We start from the raw sequence: 20677 nt of genomic DNA on the forward strand, positions 1-20677 counted from the left end.
GCCTCCAGGTGGGAGGGGGGGCCAAGGACACCTGGGCCTAGTGCGAGAGGGCTTCATCGACACTAGTGGTCTTCCATCCCCTCAAGTTACCCCGTGGCCATGCCCCAGTGTCCCCAACACTAATATAAAATATATTCTATATAGACACTGTACTGAGAAGCAGCTACACAAGTGTACTGTGGAATGGATGCAGTAGAAACACAGAAATATTAATGTATCACTCCCCTGATGGCTCCTGATGTGGTCTTTAGTACACATATTGCCAATGCAAATCACTCTGGTAAGGCAGGCTGCCATATTTGATACTTGGCTTGAATCTTTAGCACTCCTTTTTTTTTTTTTTTTGCACGTATCTTCCTCCCTACTTTAATGCAGCCTGTTATGCTTGTAGCATTATTTCACCCGCATTATATGTTTTATACTGAAGCCATAAAAAAGAATGCAAACACAAAACCATCCCGCGACCGCCAGCTGTTGGACATCCTGCAAATGTTCAAAGTGGATTAGTTCTAGGTTCTTCACAGGTGTTTCTGTAATTATGCTAATGATGCATTGAAAAATATACATTCTATTGCCCTCTAACTCACTTTAACACCTGGGTTTTTCCATTGTGATGCAATATAAATTACTGTGCAAGCAGCCTGGTTCCTTCAAGGACTCTCACATTTTGCGGCTGATCAAATACTATTCTGAGTGATGGGAAGGGAGTTAGATGGAGAGGGATAGGTATGAGTGTGGAGGTAACATGGGGAATTATATTAAAGGAAAGGGTAAATAGAAAACATGTAAAAATATTCATCTAAATTCTCCTCACATCAGTTTTACACTAGTGTAACTCCACTGGCTAGATAAGTGTTGCTTCTGATTTATTGTCCTGTGAGAGAAGAATCGGGCTCCTGGCCTGCAGGTAACTGCATGTTCCCCATTATTCTATATTTCCCTCAAGGTGGTAGTGTTAAGATTAACAATATATATATTAAAACCTGGGACAAAATTGTGGAAAAGCACGAATGAACATTCTTGTTTGGACTTCGGCTATCATCCACTGCAATCAGATTCACAACCAACACGACAAAGGCAACATGGTTCCAGGGAAACATAGTCTAGTTCTGGGGTCGGCAGCCTTTCAGAAGTGCTGTGCCGTGTCTTCATTTATTCACTCTAATTTAAGGTTTTGCATCCCAGTAATACATTTTAATGTTTTTATAAGGTCTCTTTCTATAAGTCTAGAATATATAACTAAACTATTGTTGTATGTAAAGTAAATAAGGTTTTTAAAATGTTTGTTTAAGAAGCTTCATTTACAATTAAAATACAGAGGGCCCCCTCTCTCCCCCCCGGACTGGTGGCCAGAACCCAGGCAGTGTGAGTGCCACTGAAAATCATCTCGCATGCTGCTTTTGGCACACGGGCCATAGGTTGCCTACCCCGGTCTAGTGGATAGAGCAGATGCCCAGGGTTCTATTCCTGGCTCTGCTGCTTACCTGCTGTGGGACTTTGGGCAAGTCACATAATTACTCTGTGCCTCTCTTTCCCTTCCTACCCTTCATGTGTCTTGTCTACTTAGACTGTAAGCTCTTCAGGGCAGAAACTGTCTCTCGCTCTCAGTGCCTAGCCTATAGGAAACTTCTTCAGTTCCTCTCTACCCAGGTGTGTCTATTGGTGCCCATCACTGGAGTAGCTGAAGGCTTCCCAAGAGAGAAACCTGACAAGAGTGGTCTGTCTGATGTGTGTAAGTTTTAAGAGAATAAAAATCCTGTTGTGGGAAAATTTTAGCCAAAGAACCACCCACTGTACTTATGCTACATCTCCCTGGCCTGTTTCTAGCATGGTTGTGGCATTTCAGCACTCTACCTCACCCTGCAAGAACTCCAGCCTTTTAAATAATAAAATTAGTTTTAGTGTTCCCTTGCTCGTTCTTTTCTTTTTTGCCTTTAAAATAATAAACATTTCTTCATGCAATAGAGACTACGTTTTATAAGACCACCCTGAATAACGCAACCTGATAATTATCTCCTTTAATAGAACACAGCTGAGTTGTGTCGCAAAATTAAGCACAGCAACTACTCCATTAACAGTTAATTAACAGGTTATTTCCTCTTAAACATGGGTTTTTGTAGATCAAGAAAATCCAAGGTCGATATCAAATCAAGGCAGAAAATCTCAGAAAATGAAAGAAGTGAAAAGATGTTTGTTAGTCTGTCAGGGAAACAAAGGGAAAACAGGAAATATACACAATTTTGGCCTTGAACATTTAACCATTTACATCATCATACAAATATAGTCACAACCACAACAAGACAGGACTAGATTGAGAGATGCTTCCCCCATTCACCATGTTAGTTCTTCAACATGGTATCAGAGCTTGTTGGCCAAGACATAGGTTCATGTATCTTCTTTAGATGGGTATCAGAACAGGGGTCGGAGGTGGGAAGGGAGTTGTGAGTGAGGAACAACTTTTTTGAGAGAAGTCAGGATTATCTCTTTACTCTGCTTCCAATTTGTAAATCTTTTTCAACATATAAATTTACCATGTGAGTGTTCGGTGGGGCAGCCTGCCCAATGCTTCATTGGAGTGGTGATATTGCATTTCATCTAATATACAATAAGACCAACACTTTTTAAAATTAGTTGTCTCATGTTAGAGATTTGAATCTATATTTTAGGTACCTAAATAGAAGGGGTCTGATTTATTAGAACTGCTGAGTACCTGGCAGCTTCCAGTGAAGTCAATATATTTGTATTGCTGAAAAGTCAGGACATTTAAATGGCTAACTTCAGGCATCCAAGTTTAAGACATTTTATACATTTAGACATTTTTAGACACTTTAGACATTTTTCTCCTAGTCCTTTAAAAATATAGGATCTAAGAGCAAAATATAATAGCCTGAAAGTGTAAAGATCTCTACATGGGCAATATTCCCCCCCAAGATTTAGTCAGGGGTATGGGTCAAAGACCGTGAATTTTCGTTTATTGCCTCTGACCTGTCCATGACTTTTACTAAAAATACCATTGACTAAATCATAGCCTTCTGTATTAGGGATATGAAATACACACAAACTATAGAGGCTAAACGTTTTGATGAAATTTTGAAATTAAAAATATCCGGAAAAATGGAATTTCTGTGAAATACTTTCCCGTTTTTCAATTAATTATACAGCGCACCTAAATTTTTCAAGTTTCAAAATTTGTATTACATTTTTCATATGATTTAAAAAAAGGCTGGTGGGATTTGAAATAAATGCAATCCCCACCCCCCCATGCCAGCAGCCTTAGTATTTATTTTTTCATTGGAATTCTTCTGTGTTCCGTCCACTCCACAAATTTGTATATGTTTCACACTCTGCTCTAGTGTCTACTCTTCATTTTCTTCCCATTGGCTTTTTCTCCACATACACAAAACATGAACAATACAATAGGAGTCAAAATTTCAAGCCTAAAGAAAATAAGTTCATTGGTTCCTTATTATCCAAGCAACCAAACTAGACCTGCTAAGCTAATAACTAGAATGACTACAATTATTTATTGTGGTCATTTCTTTTTGCATCATCTGGGGCACCTTCACATTATGAAAATCATATAAACTCAATCCCCCCCATGTGGTTTGCTTATTGTACATTGACCGTTTTGAAAATGAGTCCTTATTTCTTACTCCTTCTCACAGTCATATTGATCATTTAATGCTGCCATTGACTGGCTCTACTGTGCTTGCACCCCACACCCATCTTCTCAGGGAGCAGACAAGAAAGCTTATGCTCAAATAAATTGGTTAGTCTCTAAGGTGCCACAAAGTACTCCTTTTCTTTTTGCGAATACAGACTAACACGGCTGCTACTCTGAAACCTCTAATAGTTCAATTTATGTTGGATTTCCAAGAGCCTTGTTACCACCTGGTTTTTAGTTCTCTCATGCCCAACATCCCCACTATGTAATAAATTAAGGCCAGAAGGAACCATCATGCTATCGAGTCTGACTTCCTATAAAACACAGCCCATAAGCTTTAGAATTTGATCAAGACTATCTTCTAGAAAGTCATCCAGTCTTTATTTGAAGACTTCAAGGAGATGGCAAATCCACCACTTCCTTTGGTAGTTGGTTCCAATGATTAATCACCCTCAGTGTTAATTTGTAGTTTATTTCTAATTTGAATGTGTCTGGCTATAATTTCCAGAAGTAAATTCCTGCTAGATTAAAGAATCTTTTAGTGCCAAATATTTTCTTTCTGTGAAGGCACTAGTAACAGAGTGTCTGTATCAGACTGTGAACTCCATTTTGGTTTATGTGCTCAACACACATCTAACCTTGCCCAGGACAAGCCTATTGAAATGTATTCCAGATTTTCTGGTCAGGGAGACTAAGGGGCTTGAGCCCTAATTGAAGGACCACCATGGAGAAACCATCAGAACTACTGTCTAAGGTTATCAACCTTAAATGACTCTGAACTACTGGTCTATCCCCATGACACAATGGGTTTTCTGCATAGGCACCCAAATGGGAGAAGGGACTGGAGCTTTTCAGCTGAGCTAATGGGAAAGGGGACAGAGTCTGGAATTAAGAAAGGGTACTGCTGTGAGCAAGGGAGGCTGTCCATCACCACAGCACCAAAGGGTTTGAAGGAATGCGAGGGCAGGAGGGAATCTGCACAGCCCGGAATGCTAACAGGCCTCGCCTCACACAAGGCGTGAGATCAGAGTAGGAGAAGGGTGTGTCTCAGGGCTTTGAGTTTTCTTCAAAGATCTGTAAGTCTCTAATGTTTAAAGAGCAAAGTGACTAGTTAAAAAAAATATATATACATGTCTCTGACTAAGCCTGTGCTGCTTGCGTTCCTCTCACACAGACTTTGAATGGGGTTAAATTACAAGTGCAGACCACAGCTTAATTGGGACCCTGAGCGTGCTTGCGTAAGCATCTGGAGGCCTCAGGCACAGGTTTCCAAATCTGGGGTGGCTGGGGGGGGTGGTGTCCCACCACCCAAGGAAGACATAAAACCAGAGATCTGAGCCTGGGAGTGTGCCCTATAGATCTAGAGCTAGAAACAGACTCTAGCCAGACCCAGCTGGTTTAGGAGCACGTGGGGCTCTGTGACTGGGTCCACTTGCAACAGACTGAGGACAGTACAGAGAGGTACTGGGCCAGGTTGTACCAGTATTTTCACACCGTAATCAAGCCACCTCTTGAACTTCTTTTAAAGATGAAAACAGATTCTTCTAAATGGATTACACTCCCTACATCTCTCACTGTAAGGCATTTTACCCTGTATCGAATAATTTTTGGCAGAGAAATCTCCACAGAGGAACAGACACTGCGGGACCCACACCACACTGTCTCTGCCTCCCCTTTCCACTTGGAAGGGCTGTTAAGAGCTGCATGTAAAGAACTGAACAGAGAAAGCCATTTGTAGTGCACAACAAGTTTTAGTGGTCCTAGAAACTTCCCAGGAACTATGCTACACATTCTTGAGCACTCTCTCATGGCATCTTCTCTATTACCTACCTACCTACCTATATACAGATTTCTCATTTGCAGTCTCATTACAGGGACCTTTCGATCCCCTGGTTTATTCTTTCTTCCCTCTCCACCTCACAGCAAGAGGGCACGCAGGCCCCTTAGTAATGGAATACATTGTAGGATGCTGAAAAAAATCCCTCAAATTCATGTTGGCATTATTCCAAGTTGACTGTTGGGGGGGGGAGTTGGGGGGGAATGGAGACATTTTAAAGTCTTGTTTACTTGTTCAGTTGTTTTAAAGTGAAGTTATAGAAGCTAAAATATAGACACGTTGGGTTTGAATTTAAAAGTGCAGCTCGTGCTGTGCTGCAAACGGTCGACCCGTTCAAGGTGCTTAGGGAGCAGATTTGATCCCCACTTTGTTTTACCCTAAGAACCATGGCGCAGAATATTACTTATTGTTAGCGTGAGGAGGTGGGAGAGTAAAAGCTGGCCTTATTCACCTCACTGCTGAGAAAATAGCACAAGTTAGACAAGCAACGCCCCCTTTATCAGATTCCTGGAATAACAGTAATTCATAGAATGCCAGAAATAAAACAGTTTTGCAAAACATAAAGAGGATTGTACAGCTACTAACACTTTTCATAGTTTTCTGTCACTGGTGCCTGCTGTTGTACATAGAATTGAAACCTTGGGTAGCAGCCAAATGAAGGTGGAAAGGAAATGCAGCCTGTAGTTTCAAACTGCATTTTGAGCCCTATAAGAAGTCATTAGCATTAAGGTTGCTGGATAGGTTATAGTTTTATCCTCCTCAGGTTAAAACAGAAATAAGGAAGGGCCGATGACGGGACACTAGATGAGGAGAGCTGTGAATTAACTACAGAGAATTCTTTCCTGCTGTCTGGCCTTTGGGTCTTACCAAAATGCTCAGGGTCCAATAGATGGCCATATTTGGGGTCTGGAAGGAATTTTCTCCTGGGTCAGATTGGCAGATACCCTGGGGAGAAATGGGGGGGGTGTTGTCTTCATCTGCAGCATGCGACATGGGTCACTTGCAGTGACTGGTGTAACTAGCAGATTCTCTGTAACTCAACCACAGGTTATGGATCTATTACAGAACCGGGTAGGTGAGGCTGTGTGACCTGCAATGTGCAGGAGGTCAGACTAGATGATCATGATGGGTCCTCCTAGCCTTAAAATCTGTAAGATAACTTTCACATATGCCACATCCACCTGCTTGCAATAGATGACCTGGAGATTTAAAACTATTTACTGTAATACAGTGAAAAAAACTTTTAAAAATAAATTGGTTCTTTGCTTAGAATAAGGTATGCAAGTAGTTTTAAAGCATGATAATGTATTTATTCACGGTTGTAACTGCATCTCCTCCACTTCTTTTCAAATAGAAGTGTTGTCTCTCGCTAGTTTTTCTCCCCCCAGTAAACAATTGTTACTGTTTTTATACTACTTTTTTGTGGTAGTTTTAAAATAAAAGTTCACAGAATATTCATCATCTTCAAAAGCTTCCAATCTGATCCACTCAGCTCAGCTCCTCAAAAATAAGAACCTGATGGTAAGACCGCAAGTTTATATTTCGGCACCTGACTGATCTTTAAGCGTGCTGGCTACTCGACAGCTCCCACTGTGGTCCTGAGCAGCCAGTAGCTCCCGTTGTTATCAAGAGCAAAGTGGATGGCTATTAGGTGCGCATCAATTTTGAGAATCAGGAGGATGCCTGAAGCTGAACATAGGCACCTAACTTTAATATTCTCAAAAATTAGTGGCTAGAGTCAGCGTAACAGAACATCAGTTTTAATAGGTGAAAGCAAACCAGCAAACTATAGAAAGTGTAAAGGGCAGAACGTGAAAGAAAATGTTTTAAAAAAAAGATTCATAGATATTACGGTCAGAAGGGACCATTATGATCATCTAGTCTGACCTCCTGCACAACGCAGGCCACAGAATCTCACCCACCCACTCCTGCGAAAAACCTCTCACCTACGTCTGAGCTGTGGAAGTCCTCAAATCATGGTTTAAAGACTTCAAGGAACAGAGAATCCTCCAGCAAGTGACCCTTGCCCCATGCTACAGAGGAAGATGAAAAAACCCCCAGGGTCTCTTCCAGTCTGCCCTGGAGGAAAATTCCTTCCCGACCCCAAATATGGCAATCAGCTGAACCCTGAGCATATGGGCAAGATTCACCAGCCAGATACCCAGGAAAGAATTCTCTGTAGTAACTCAGATCCCACCCCATCTAACATCGCATCACAGGCCATTGGGCCTATTTTAAAGGTGTTATATCTCTTTACAGACCTGGGGCCTTCAACAAATATTAACAACAAAAGTATATACCCCAAAAAAACCTAAGTAACTGTACAATAATGGCAAGTGGGAATCAAAATGGTAATTAAACCAGAAGGAAAGGTATGACCTGTTTCATTGTATTGTATCCCCTGTGTTTTGCTGAATGGATTAAAATTTTATGTTCACTTTCCCACTTCATATAGCAAACAGCTGAACATTAAGTCAGGGTTAAACTTTTTTTTTTAATCCCAAAGTCTGCATGATGGACGGTTGTGAGGCTTTTAAAAAAAATCATCGATATCAGGTGAGGACATTCAGCGTGCAGAATTGGAAGGTGTCAATCCTCAGCTGATTTTTTGGCTTCTGTAATCATCACGGGTGTCACCGAGTAATCTTTCGCCTGGCTCTCCTACAGGAGAGGAGAGGATACTGCCTACAGAGAGATTTGGGTTTTTGCAAGAAAAAAAATGACTCAACCTTAAAGGAGTGTGTGTGGAGGAAACCCTGAGTTCTTGCAGCCAGAGGTTAGCTGGCACAGTGCAAAGCAACTGACATTTCTGTCACTTCAGTACATTCGTTCCCATTTCCCTCCCCCCCAACCCACACACACTTTCTTTTGCAATGGAAAGCTTTGCTTTGGAATATCAATCTCAGATACATCTTCTCCAGCATGGCTGTGCCTGCTTTGCTGTCAAGTGGACTTGATATCATGAGCCACTTCTAACTACTGTGATCTGATCTTATACAAAAGAGGGTGCAGTGCAGCTAGAAAGCTCAGGGCTCACTTAGGACACCTGCAAGGGAGGCTCACATCAAATATGTGTGGACGCATCTTTAGATAAAGATGAGTGCTTTTATTCCATTTAGCTCGAAGCAGCAAGGATTGATGCAAGTGATGCGCATCAGGTGGACTAATGCTGTAGTCACTCGGATTTCAGTATACAGCGCAGATAAAGGACCATAGGGTCTGAATCCTCCCAAGCATCTCCACTGAAGTTATATTCAGGACAGAATTTGCCCCCTATGGTCAGGGCAAGCTGTCAGTTTGTGCTACATCCTTGTTCTTGTGCACATTAAATTACCTGCCCCCTTGGACAACCTCTGTTTATTCTAGAACTTCGTACTCATGTCAGGGATTGGGATTCAAGACTGGGAAACTTAGCTGTGAATTTAGCAAGTCAAATACATTCCTGTTCATGGCATGTCCAGTTTCCAATTTAAATAACTGTAGCAACAATTTCCAAATGAACAACCCTTCTAAAATATCAGTAGGTGGGAGATACTCTTCAATGTGACACATCCAGTAAGGAAAGAAGTGAGAGAAACAATCTTACATGTCCCAGCTGAGTTCTGCCCCACCTGCCCAGGAGACCAGTGCTTTTGGTATTCACGTTCACATTTGCTAAGAGACATGTTACGGAAGCAGTCATCTGACTCTGGTGCACTGCAAGTAATTATGTTATAACCTACAGGACTCTATTTTCAGAAGGGTTGAGCAGCTCTCCCTGGAGTCACTGGTTGCTCAGCACCTCTGGAAAACAGGCTTACATTGTTTTCAATGCCGAGTTACTAATTTACCTATTGCTCCTTATCAAGGCCGTGGATAAATTGGAAGACTCCAGTGCAGTGGTTCTGAGGCCCGCTATTAACTAGGAGTTCGTGCTCATTGAAAATATGTTCCCGTTGAACACATTCTTGTTGGAAGTTTGGTCCCCCAGGTAAGGGCCATGGCAGGTTAAAACTGATTTTCAGATGTGTGTCTGTTCAGCCAGTTTCATTCTCTCTCTCTTTTGCTTAAGGGCTTTCATTCCGTTACTCTGCAACGTGCTGCAGTACCGTACCATTTGAGGCTATACAACAGTATCTTGTTGAGGAATGTAATATTGTCGACAGTTCCCCAACCTGCTGGGAGCTGTTTTATGCTGTGAATACCACAAGCTACCCATGCTTTCCTGGTGGGCTGTTTAGTACATTACGGCTACCTCCTAGTTTTTGTTTAAGGGCCAAGAAGTCACTGAGATTCATTGAACATATTAAAGTTAACCTTGGCTAGTCACTTCTTGCCCACTCCGCCCTTCAGACAGATTTCCCCCCTACTTCTTTCTCCCCAATTTTCAAATGACATAAACCCCGATCATTGCTTTAAACTTTGTGCTCTTGGGAAGATTTTTAACTCTGGATTTCTATCTAATGAGCCAAACCCATCTCAGAGGCTTCGTGCAGGATAATGCCAAAACAAACAGCACCATTCAATTATATGACTGTCTCATTATGAAAATAGTTAGGGTTTTCCAATCGTTAGCATACAATAATCAGAAAGCAATAAGTGCCTGTAGGTAAATGTTGGCTTTTCCATTGTCGACCACTGCATTGTGAAATGAGCTGATCTTTCCACAGTTCATAGAATTATATGGCCTACATCAATTGGCACCCTATTCTCTGCTGAGCTCAGCAGCTGGACAAAGGACTGAATGAGTATGGAGGATTTACTACCCCTTCATGCCGAAAAGCATTTCCCTTTAAATCGAAGTGAAGGCACATTGGTCAGGCAGCCTACAGAAGCTCGCAAGGCTGCTGCCTCTCCTGTATCTAGTAGAGGACTTCAGTCTCCAGAAATATCAGCCCAGCACATTTTACATATCCTGAATTCACTCTTGAAATATCAATATTTGGCAGGGATTTCATAGTTTAATTAACAATCTCTCACTTTAAAAGCCGATACTTTCTTTTCATGAGACAAGCAGCCCTGCTGCTTTGAAGACTTCAGAGCAAGATGAAGCCTGGTACCTACTGGTAATGCTAAGAAGCCTTATTGCACCTCCCTTGCAGTGTGGATCAAAAGCCTGATTTCATTCCACTTTCTCATCACCACCTTACTTGTGCTGCTTTCAGGGTTTACCTTTCAAGCTCTAATATACATTTTGCTTTTTGATGATGCAACGAAGAAGCTGATGTAAATAAACAAAAGGCGATGTTTTTAGAAACTATACCTTTTAAGAGGAGAAAAAAAATCGCTTTGTAGAAAACTGCTTAGAGAGTCTTTAAACTATATTAAGGCATGTTTTTATAATGGGGCTGAAGACATTTATATCATAAATAAAGACCTCAAAAAGTTTAAAATCATTTGTACAACATGATCAACCAAAAATAGCTGTGCAAGATTATGCGGCAATTTTATTCTTTTTTCCTTTTTAAAAAAATAATTTAAAAGTGCAACAGCAAAAAAACCCTTCTTCCTTACTTCATTCATCAGCGCAATTATCTCTGGTGCTGAATACTGGGGCAGAAACTTGGAAGCAGGAGCTATGAGCTACCTGAATTTAATATCAGAAAAGGGTCTCAAAAAACAAAAACAGTCAGACAAAAGGTATTATGACTGAAGTAAAATAAATTCGGAGTATTAAGAAACCAAGGCCACAAACTCTGAGGTGCTTAATACCTCACACAACTGGACTACTAGGGGCTGATGGAAAGTTCAGTCAGCTTTGGATCAGGGACCTAATTAACAAATACAATGAGAGGAATTATTACAATCCATAGCCTGGAGAAAAGACTCAACCTAATGCATTGTCTGCAATACAATCATAACCATGTTAGGGAATCCTGTTACCACTTTCTCATGTCCTGTCACTTTGGTTTGCCTTCATATACCAAAACATGAGAATGATGTCAAGGAAATCATACTATAGAGTTGCACACTCTCCATTCTGGAAACCATTCCCCTCACTGGCTGCCAAGAACCCCTGGGTGGAATTCAAGATGCTAGCTATCAAAGCCCTAGATAACTTATGCCAAGGTTAGCATCTCCACTTCTAATCCATATTACATTACAACAAGCACTTGGCCTGGATACCAAAACTTAACTGTCCCAAGGATAGAATTCAGAGTCCTGTCACTTTCTCAAGTGATTCCATGCTTCTGAAATTCATTCTCTCTAGAAAAAAAAAAAAAAGCCACATTTAAGCATGAACTTGGCCACTTTCAGGAAGAACTACAAGATATTTCTTGTGTTCGTAAACTAGGAAATCCTGGCCATTTGACAGACCACTTATGCTTTCAACCTGTGTCTTGAGAGTTATTCTTAGTATATACATTTATTAAGCACCCATAACTGGGTGCTTTATAAATATATGTACTAACAGTCATTTACATCAAGGGAAATTTCATCTAGGAGATAATTTAGGAGAAATAGAAACCATAGTGCAGAAAAGGAAAGTCTGAGCATTTGAGCCCAGATTACTGTTTTAAAGGGCAGGCTGCTAGAATGAATTTAAAGGGAGATGAGGGTGCTCAGAATATTTGCAGGATCAAAGTCAATCTTGCAATCCCTACTGAGGATCTAGCAGGAGCTCTGGCTGAGTAAGGATTGAGTAAAAACCACTTAAGGATTTCAGGATTGGGCCCTGCCAGAACTAGAGCTTTGCTCACGTTACTATATTCAGCATATTTAACAAAAACTTTTTGAACAATTTTGCCGAAGTGGGAAAGAACAGTTCCCTTCCCTGAACATCTCGCTGTCAGGGGAAAGCGGTTCTTGCCGCTAAAGGCTGCTCTGTGCTTCACATAACTGAAAGCTGGATAACACAATAGCGAGGTCCAAATTCAAGTGCATGAGGTCACATTGCTTGGTTGTAAATCTGAAATTTACCTTATCAGCTGTCAGGTAAAGGGCCTGATCCTGAGGAGTGTTCAACACTCTCAACGCTAGTGGGAGTTTAGGATGTTCCACACCCCACAGGATCAACTCCTTAGTTACCAAAACGGAGGATATGGGGAAAAATATAGTTGCAGTTGTCGGAGATACACAAATGGCTAAGGCCACCCCCCACCCCCAATCAGTTGCCCCAGTGAAGTCAATGGACCTACTCAAATGCTTGAAGTCAGGCATGTTCTTAAGTACATTGCTCTCATTAAGAGTCTGAAAGAAGTCCTCCACGTAAAGTTTTGTAAACTTTTCCACACCATAGTAAAGTGTTTTATTTTCATAGCTTTCTCTTGTTGTACGGCCATCTGCTGTGTCCAAAAGGTAAATACAACAGACCGAACACCACGCAAAAAACACATCCACAAAAAAAAAAAATTGAACTGCAAGTCACAATACTAGCAACTGTGTGCCTGCAGCTCAAATACCTCAACCCTGCCCCATGTTTAAGGCTGTCGCCAGATAACTGCTGCCTCTCCAAACACAAATTCCCTATTTATTAAAGGGCCCATCAAAAAGATGGGCCCTAGAGAGAGAACACTTCTGAACTCAATTTGAATAGAAGCCCAGACTTTCCAAACTATTTCCCAAGTTTGTGCTGTCCTAACCAAACTCCCCTACAGTCAGAAAAGCGCCCAGGGGTTATTTGTTTTAAACTTATCAGTCCATCTCTACATACAGAATATGACAAAACACAATAAAACAAAGACTCTCAGCTGTTTAGCTAAAGCATGTACAACATGCTAACTTTAATTGTGCTCAGGTGATTTCAGATCTTCATGTTCATGTGTTTGCACGCACACGTATGCACCAAAAAATACTGCTACTTCAGCTCAGAAAGAGACAGCCTCTGGCTCTATACATGTCCTGTCCAGAAAATAGCCATAAAAATAAATAAGTTACCAAAAGGTCTGTGGAAACAGCAACCATAAAAATGGTTCGCCTCAATTTATGAGAGCAATAGAATATGTGAATAGCACAGGCCTCTTGATATCTTCAGCTAGAAGGTCAACATCATTGAGACACAAGCGTCTCTAACAACACGGGGCCACCGACATCACAAATCTCTCTGTCCAGAAAGGAAGAAGCTGTTTGAGTAGCAAAATACTTTCAGCAGAAGTATCTTTTCTTTTTTTTTTTTTTTTAAAGAAGAAAAACCACCACTTTCCTCTTTGCTGCTGAATTTACAAACTTCAGCGTTACCCAGAGTACAAATTTGGGGCACGTGGCAGCCCTGCCCTTAAAAACCTCACATTTAGTGCAAGAATAGAATTCATCACTTACTTCAAAACAACTCTGAAAGATAGACACATTTTTCTTACTGTAGAAAGAGAGGGACCAGGAAGAGGACTGTGTGTGGTACAGTTTCCCCAGCTGTAAAATGGGGATAATAAAACTTAACTCCTTTTTGAAGTGCCTCAAGATCTACTAATGAAAAGCATTGTAAGAGGTAGTAGTAGCAGTAGAACAACATCAATAGAAATCCGTACTACATTATCCACGTGGCAGGCCCGGGTTCTGCAATCCAGCCCCATAGCCACCCACCAAGCAGTCCATTTTCTGTAGATTATAGCCATATCAATGCTAGCTGCTGCTCAGTTTCAATTATGCGATAGTGTATAACCTGAAATGCCTTTGGCCACATTGGGACGCTCAGAGCTACAGGCTTGCCATGAAAAGCATCGGGGGGGCAGGGGAGGGAATATTCACCCTATTAGCCCAAAGTGTTTGAAGTGAAAGCAGATTTCACCCCTGCAAGATAGCACTCTGAGTTATAGTAATACAAGAATATACCCAACAGGCAATTTGATATGAGGGAAGGAGAATTTAAACTGAAGCTCGCTCACTCTCTCTCTCTCCCCACCCCCCCATTGCTAAATCTGTTAATTCACCATATTTTCTCCCTATGGGTATTTACTTTGCAGTCCAATGATGTCAGGTCACAGGTCAGTTATTAATGCTCCATGGAACATTTACCATGAGATTGCTAATTAAATTAAACTACTTACAAATCCTCACTCCCCAGTTCTCAACCTGTACATGAAGGCAAAGAGGAGAAAGAGAAATTAACTTCAGAACAAATGGTTCATAATTAAATTTTAATTTTAATAAACATTAAGAAAATTAACAGCCTTTCCTATCCCAACTTGGGAAGATAGTCTCTTTGGTTCATGCATGAGCGTACGACCCATCAATGTTTAATGTTAATGCAATTTTTAGAACTTTCATATGCAACGATCTGCCATCCCTCTAAACATTGCCAGTTCCAGCTTGTTTCCTTCTGCATACGTTCAATAATGCTTTATATGCAGTTTTACATTTGACTGATAAGGAGAAAAAGAAATCTAACAAAGGTTCAAAGTTGAGCTGAGCTAATATGGCATAAAACTGTTATAAAACAAGTCTGCATTGACTGCGTTTCCATCCCTGGTGTGTTCACTTTCCACAAAATGTTTTTGTGAACACAGCTCTAACTAATAGGCAAGACTACAATGCTAAGCCTAGCGGAGTTCCTACTGAATTGATATTGACTTTTGACTAAGTATCAGCACTACCAATAAAGCTAGAAGTGTTTTGGTTGCAGTCTCCTCTCAATCGCACTCACATAAGTCAGAAGTAACTCCCTTTAATTCAATGGGGTTACCCCAGCATAAAGCGAGTGTACATGAGAGGAGGAGAAAATCTACTGAGTGCAGCCATGAAAAGGAGGATTCAGTTAATTGGCCTCCAGATAAGCTTTGTGTCTGGCATCTGCGGACAATATGTACCGCTTGCTTTCGAGGTCAGCGTCACAGTAATGTTAGCATGACAAGGCTTAAGAGGAAGTGATGGATGTTGTTTAACAGAAATATTTTAAAAATATAGATTTTAACAGAAGTCAATGGGACTATTTGCACGAGTAAGAGGAGCAAGATTTGGATGTCACAACCTATCTGAGCATCAGTTTCCCAAGCAGTGCTGTGATGAACAGTCAAGGTTTCTGAAGTGTTTTGAGATCCTCCCTAGGTTCTTACACTGCACTTATCAGTAAATTACCAAAGCAACGTCATAAGAAAGGTGGTAAAAAAAACCAGAAGCACACAGTATTATCAATAAGTTTAGTTCTCATAAGTGAAAGTTCACCAGAAAAGGGCAGTGGGGGGATTTGGCAGGAAAAATGGGTAGAAGTAATCTTGTACATAAACCATTTGTACTGAGCCCTAGAAACATGGTCCATTGCGTGTATTTAATGCCAGGCCACTAGGTGCCAAGACTGGGGCAGGCTCAGTGACCTTCATATATGATCCAAACATCACTAGAGGGGGATAAAGAGCTACATTGAGGGGTGTGGGTGTGGACTACATGGGTAGCGCCAGCTATAACAAAATGACAGCCAGTCACAACCCCAGCAACCAGAACTTCAGCTGCAGTAAAACTGGCAGAGCTCCATTGATGTCAATGGAGTTGAGCCAATTTATACCAGCTAAGGATCTGGCCCACATTATTTTGCACCTCTGGAATGCACAGGGAGGAGTTAGGAGCTAATTTTCTCTGCTGTAAGTGTTCCATGCAGCAGTCTGCCTTCATCTTTACGACAGCTACCTACCATGATTGAATTCTGCATGAGTTCCTACTGAAAAAAATAATGGAGAGAGAAAGGTGTTTTTTTTTTTTTGTTTTTTTTTATTAAATGCAGGTGGAAATTCAGTCGGTGTTTTAAAATTTATGAAAAGAAGCAGTAATTTAACTTATGATGGGAGCAATTTTATTCCCATTTCAACTAATGCTAATGTTCAAATTTTAGTTATTAAATTAATCTGCTTCAATTATACTAAAATCAGTGGAATTGTGCTCTGCTGTATTGATGGATAATAACAAAAAATGCTAAGTGCGACTTTGTAATCTGTACCCACTGGAAGCATGAATACCACCACCAAGGCATAAATAGAAAGCAAAAAGCCATGCAAAATTAATAGCAAATAATATGCCAAAAGAAACTTTTCTCCACTTCAACTGGTTACGTGGTATGAGCGCACCCTTTGTGACCGATCTCACATTCCTGAGTGTATTGAAATCTTGCCAGATGCAAGACTTCATCTTCTGCTAAGTTCTCCAGTGTTCACCTCAGACACAGAGGTCATCGAATTCCAGCTTGTACTCTCCTTACCAGGGGTAAATGGGAAAGAATCAGACTGTTTTCTTACTGCCACTTGAGGACCAGCATCTGCAGTGCTGCAAGGAGTCAGAGCTTTTCCTCTGCAGCTCAGTGTATGGTAAAGGCCCTTTCATTATCGCTATGAAGCGATACTTGAAAAATGACTTCACTCTCTCAATAATCTTTGAAAGGTCTCTATTGATCTCATTTACAAAAGGGCTCACATGGAACCAGTTTTATTTTAGTTAAGACCAAGGCAGAATTAGTGAAAAGCATCATGGCTAATGGCTGTATAATACTACAATATTGCAACCACTGCAATCTACTTGAGATTTATCATGAGTGACTGTTATTCTTTGAGCAAGTTCAGATCACTTTATCTTCAACACTTCTCTCCCAGAGTTCTTGTTTTAATCCATTTATTGAATAATCAGAAGGCTTCTGCTAGAACATAGAAGAGGAATGGGTCATTAAGTACCTGGGTATCAGGGAAAATCCAGCCTCCACCCTCTTCTCCAGGGTCACAGAGATACCCTTTCAATTATTCTGTGTGAGAGGACTGAATATGCAGGAAGGACCAAACAAGGGACTTGTATCCCTTGGTGAGACAAGGAGGCTCAGGCTGCATAACCTGACACGGGTATTGGGAGAGGGCAGGGCATATACTGGCTGAGCAATCCACCTCAGTTGTATCCTTCTACCCTGCTCCTGCAGTGGAGCTATTGGAAGACACATGGTGTCTACTTTAATCATTGGGTAAAAGTCGCCTCTCAGGAGCAGCTCCTCACCTGTTCCCATCCATAGCTTGAGGTCGGTTTCATTCCCTCTCTCCCCTTTGTCCAGCCTGGAAATTCTGATCTAGGCTCATCGTTTGGCTCATATTGCAGTAGGTAGTACATTACAACCAAGAGGAAAGCAACATAGACAGGCAGACAGAGATAGAATATAGCACTGATGCCTCCAGAGATATTGTTGAGAACATGCTCACAACTGTAGGATACTTGTAGTTGTATAACAGGTCTACCATAGATCTGCACAGCCTAGCCCTGCAGTTACTAGCCAGTATGTAGGAGAGAGGCCGATGGCTATGCCTGCCTCCATCATATGACATACCCCTGTGACAAAGGGCTGGGTACCAGCTGCTGATCCGGCACTCTGCTCACTGCAACTCTAATTGCTCTAGAGTAGACCTTATTAAGAAGAGCTGTGCCTGATTGATGGATTGGGATGGGGCTGAAGAGAGCTAAGCCCATTAGGCAGAAGAGACACAGGAAGGAAGTAGGGGGAGGGAGAAAGGTTTTTTCAGAGTCAGAGCCTAATGGGATATACCAGGGGGAAGAGTGGTTCCATCTTCCCCCTCCTTGGTCAAGGGAGCTAAGGATTGTGCAATAGTGGAAATATGGGGCTGCACAAGCCTGTAAAGGTTGTAGGGAAGGACACTAAAATAAGCCACGTGAGGTGCTTACCAGAGGAGGGCCCGAGCTGGTTGTCATGTGAAAATAGACAGGAGTGTGACCCAGCCCTTTCACAAACCCCTCATGCAGTGTAAATGTTGCCAGCACCCTCCCGCACTCAGGAAGCTTTGTTGAAATGAGTCACATGAGCAAGGCAAGCAGGATGTGGCCCATAATCATTTCCTTTGCACCACAAGGGGATTGAACCCACAGCCACTGGATCCAACAACACAAGCTTCTGCTACCTGAGCTTAAAAACCCAGCTCCGCTAGCTCCCAGTCAGTAGCAGACTCAACGCCCTTTGTGGTTTAGTCATTAGTACAGGGGGACAAAGAGCCACACTGTGAGTGTGAGATACTGGTACATACATCACACAACTAAGTATTCATATAGCACTAAAACTATTCACAGTGCTTTACAAAACACAGTCCTTGCCCTGCAACATAGGTGAGACAAGAACCAGGATAACAGTGAAAAATAAATTATAGGCTATATGACAGATTTAGAATTGGACCTGATTTATTTACATGCACTGACAAACTAAGACAGCAGACTTGACAAGACTAACTTGAAAGGGAAAGTTTCAGAGGATGATGTTAGTAAAATGCAGTGTAGTAATCTCTGAAAGCAATGTAATATTTTAAATCAAAGAGGCTCATAAATATGCAACTTGTTTTTAAGCAATTCAAGTCCCTAAAGATGAGAAAAGAGCTGCTAAAATGCAAGTGCCCCCTTTGAAATTATAGTTACTAGTGCTGAGCTATCAGATATGATAAATTATGCCAGTCCTGAAGTCCACATTTACTTTTTTGTATTTTTTCTGCACTTTACTACTTCATGACAGCTTTAGAAGAGTTCTATTTAGGGTTATGGTGTTATATTTTGAACTAATGCAAGTCTTTGCTAGCATTGTCATTTATTCACAGTTTGACTTATGGGCCCTTTCCGTAATGTTGAATAGTCAAAGGATATAGGGGTCAAAATGAGATTTTCTGAGAGCTAATACTTATGATATGCTAAACTGCATATGAAATTTAACAGCTACCATCTTCCCACTATACAGTTTCTTTTGGTCATCTTTGGAGAGGACAAAATCTAGTCAATAATACAGGGAGGTTGGGGGAGGTTGCCACACAAAAGGCTACTTTAAAGAAGTAGACAGCTTTTGAAAGTATGTTAGGATGAGCTGTACATTTAAAATCTGTAAAGTCCATTTTGAGTGTTGCTTTTTAAAAAAATACTTATACATTTTTATTAGTACATTACTAAAGACTTACTTTGAATACCTGGAGTCACCTTTTTTGGAGCCAGCAGAATGGCAGAAAGGGCAAAAGTGGAGTGGAATGAATAAATACATACATTTTTTAAAAAGAGATTAATTTTCAAAGATGGAAGCTACAAAATGATTTTGTTGGTATTTGTGTCAACACGTCATGCTCGATTATGTATGGGCAACATCTGTCATATCCTGGGCCTGGCATTTCACATTGATGTCCGCTTTGAGCGGTCTTACTAATTCAAGTTTTAATTGAAGTCTGCTTCAGGGACTACCAAATATAAACTAATGACAACTTAATTACAGTTGTAATTAAGCATCCAAATTCTTATCACATAAGCTAAAGCCCAGGTGAAGTTCCTCAGCTGAATTTGAGTTGAAGGTACACAAAACCTTGCAGAATCAGTTCCTGAGAGGGATGCACATATACAGAAGTGCTAAGAGCACAGAAGAGGTGCTTGCCCACACTCACCATTCCTTTAAAAGAGTTGGGGGAGGGGGTGGGTTATTTTATTGAACAGGCAAATGACTTTCATGACCATATTGCACATTGAGGGCCTGATCCTGGGAAGTCAATGGGAATTGTGGGTGCTCAGCCGCCCCCCCCCCCCCGTGGGATCTTAAAAAAAAAAAACGCATGCAGGGAAGAAGGCTGAATTCTTAAATAATCCGCATCACAATTGCTACCCATATACCATCATCCTAGGCATCTCCATGACAACAGAGCTGGATTGCTTTCAAAGGTGACTGTTAAAAACTAGCAATCCACAATCATGAATTAAGCATTGAAGAAACTCATTGATGTGAAATTTCCAGCCTATCTGTCTTTGGGCAGATGGTTACAAAGCAGATGTTTTGGTATCCAGGCACTTTAACAAAATTATTGTTTTATTAATATTTTTACGGATTTTTTTCAGTAATAAACACAGCATATGTACACTCCAGAAGGGTGAAACAATGTAGTATGTTATTACAGAACCACCAGGGTGGGAATAAAAAATCCCTGATAGTAACCAGAGATTATTATTAATTACTTATAACTTTGATCTAGCTAATATGCAGAAATGGCACTTCACAGTCAATTAGAAGCGACAATTCCTTTACAACCTAAAATAGACCTAACACAGAAAAGGGTGACATTAATATGGGGAAAGGAGTTGATAATGGTTACAAAAATGAAAGAGTAAGAAAAGCTTATTGTTATACACATGCAATATTATGTATACAGAATAGTGTCTGCACACATTATTATGTATTTGCATATATATGGGGGGGCATTTAGCAATTATATATTATTGTGGTGTTTTTAGCTATATACAATTTGGAGAATGGTGGCCTTGAACCCACCATCTGATGC

Source organism: Lepidochelys olivacea, assembly GCF_965140295.1.
Source record: "Lepidochelys olivacea isolate rLepOli2 genome assembly, chromosome: 14".
NCBI lineage: Eukaryota > Metazoa > Chordata > Testudines > Cheloniidae > Lepidochelys > Lepidochelys olivacea.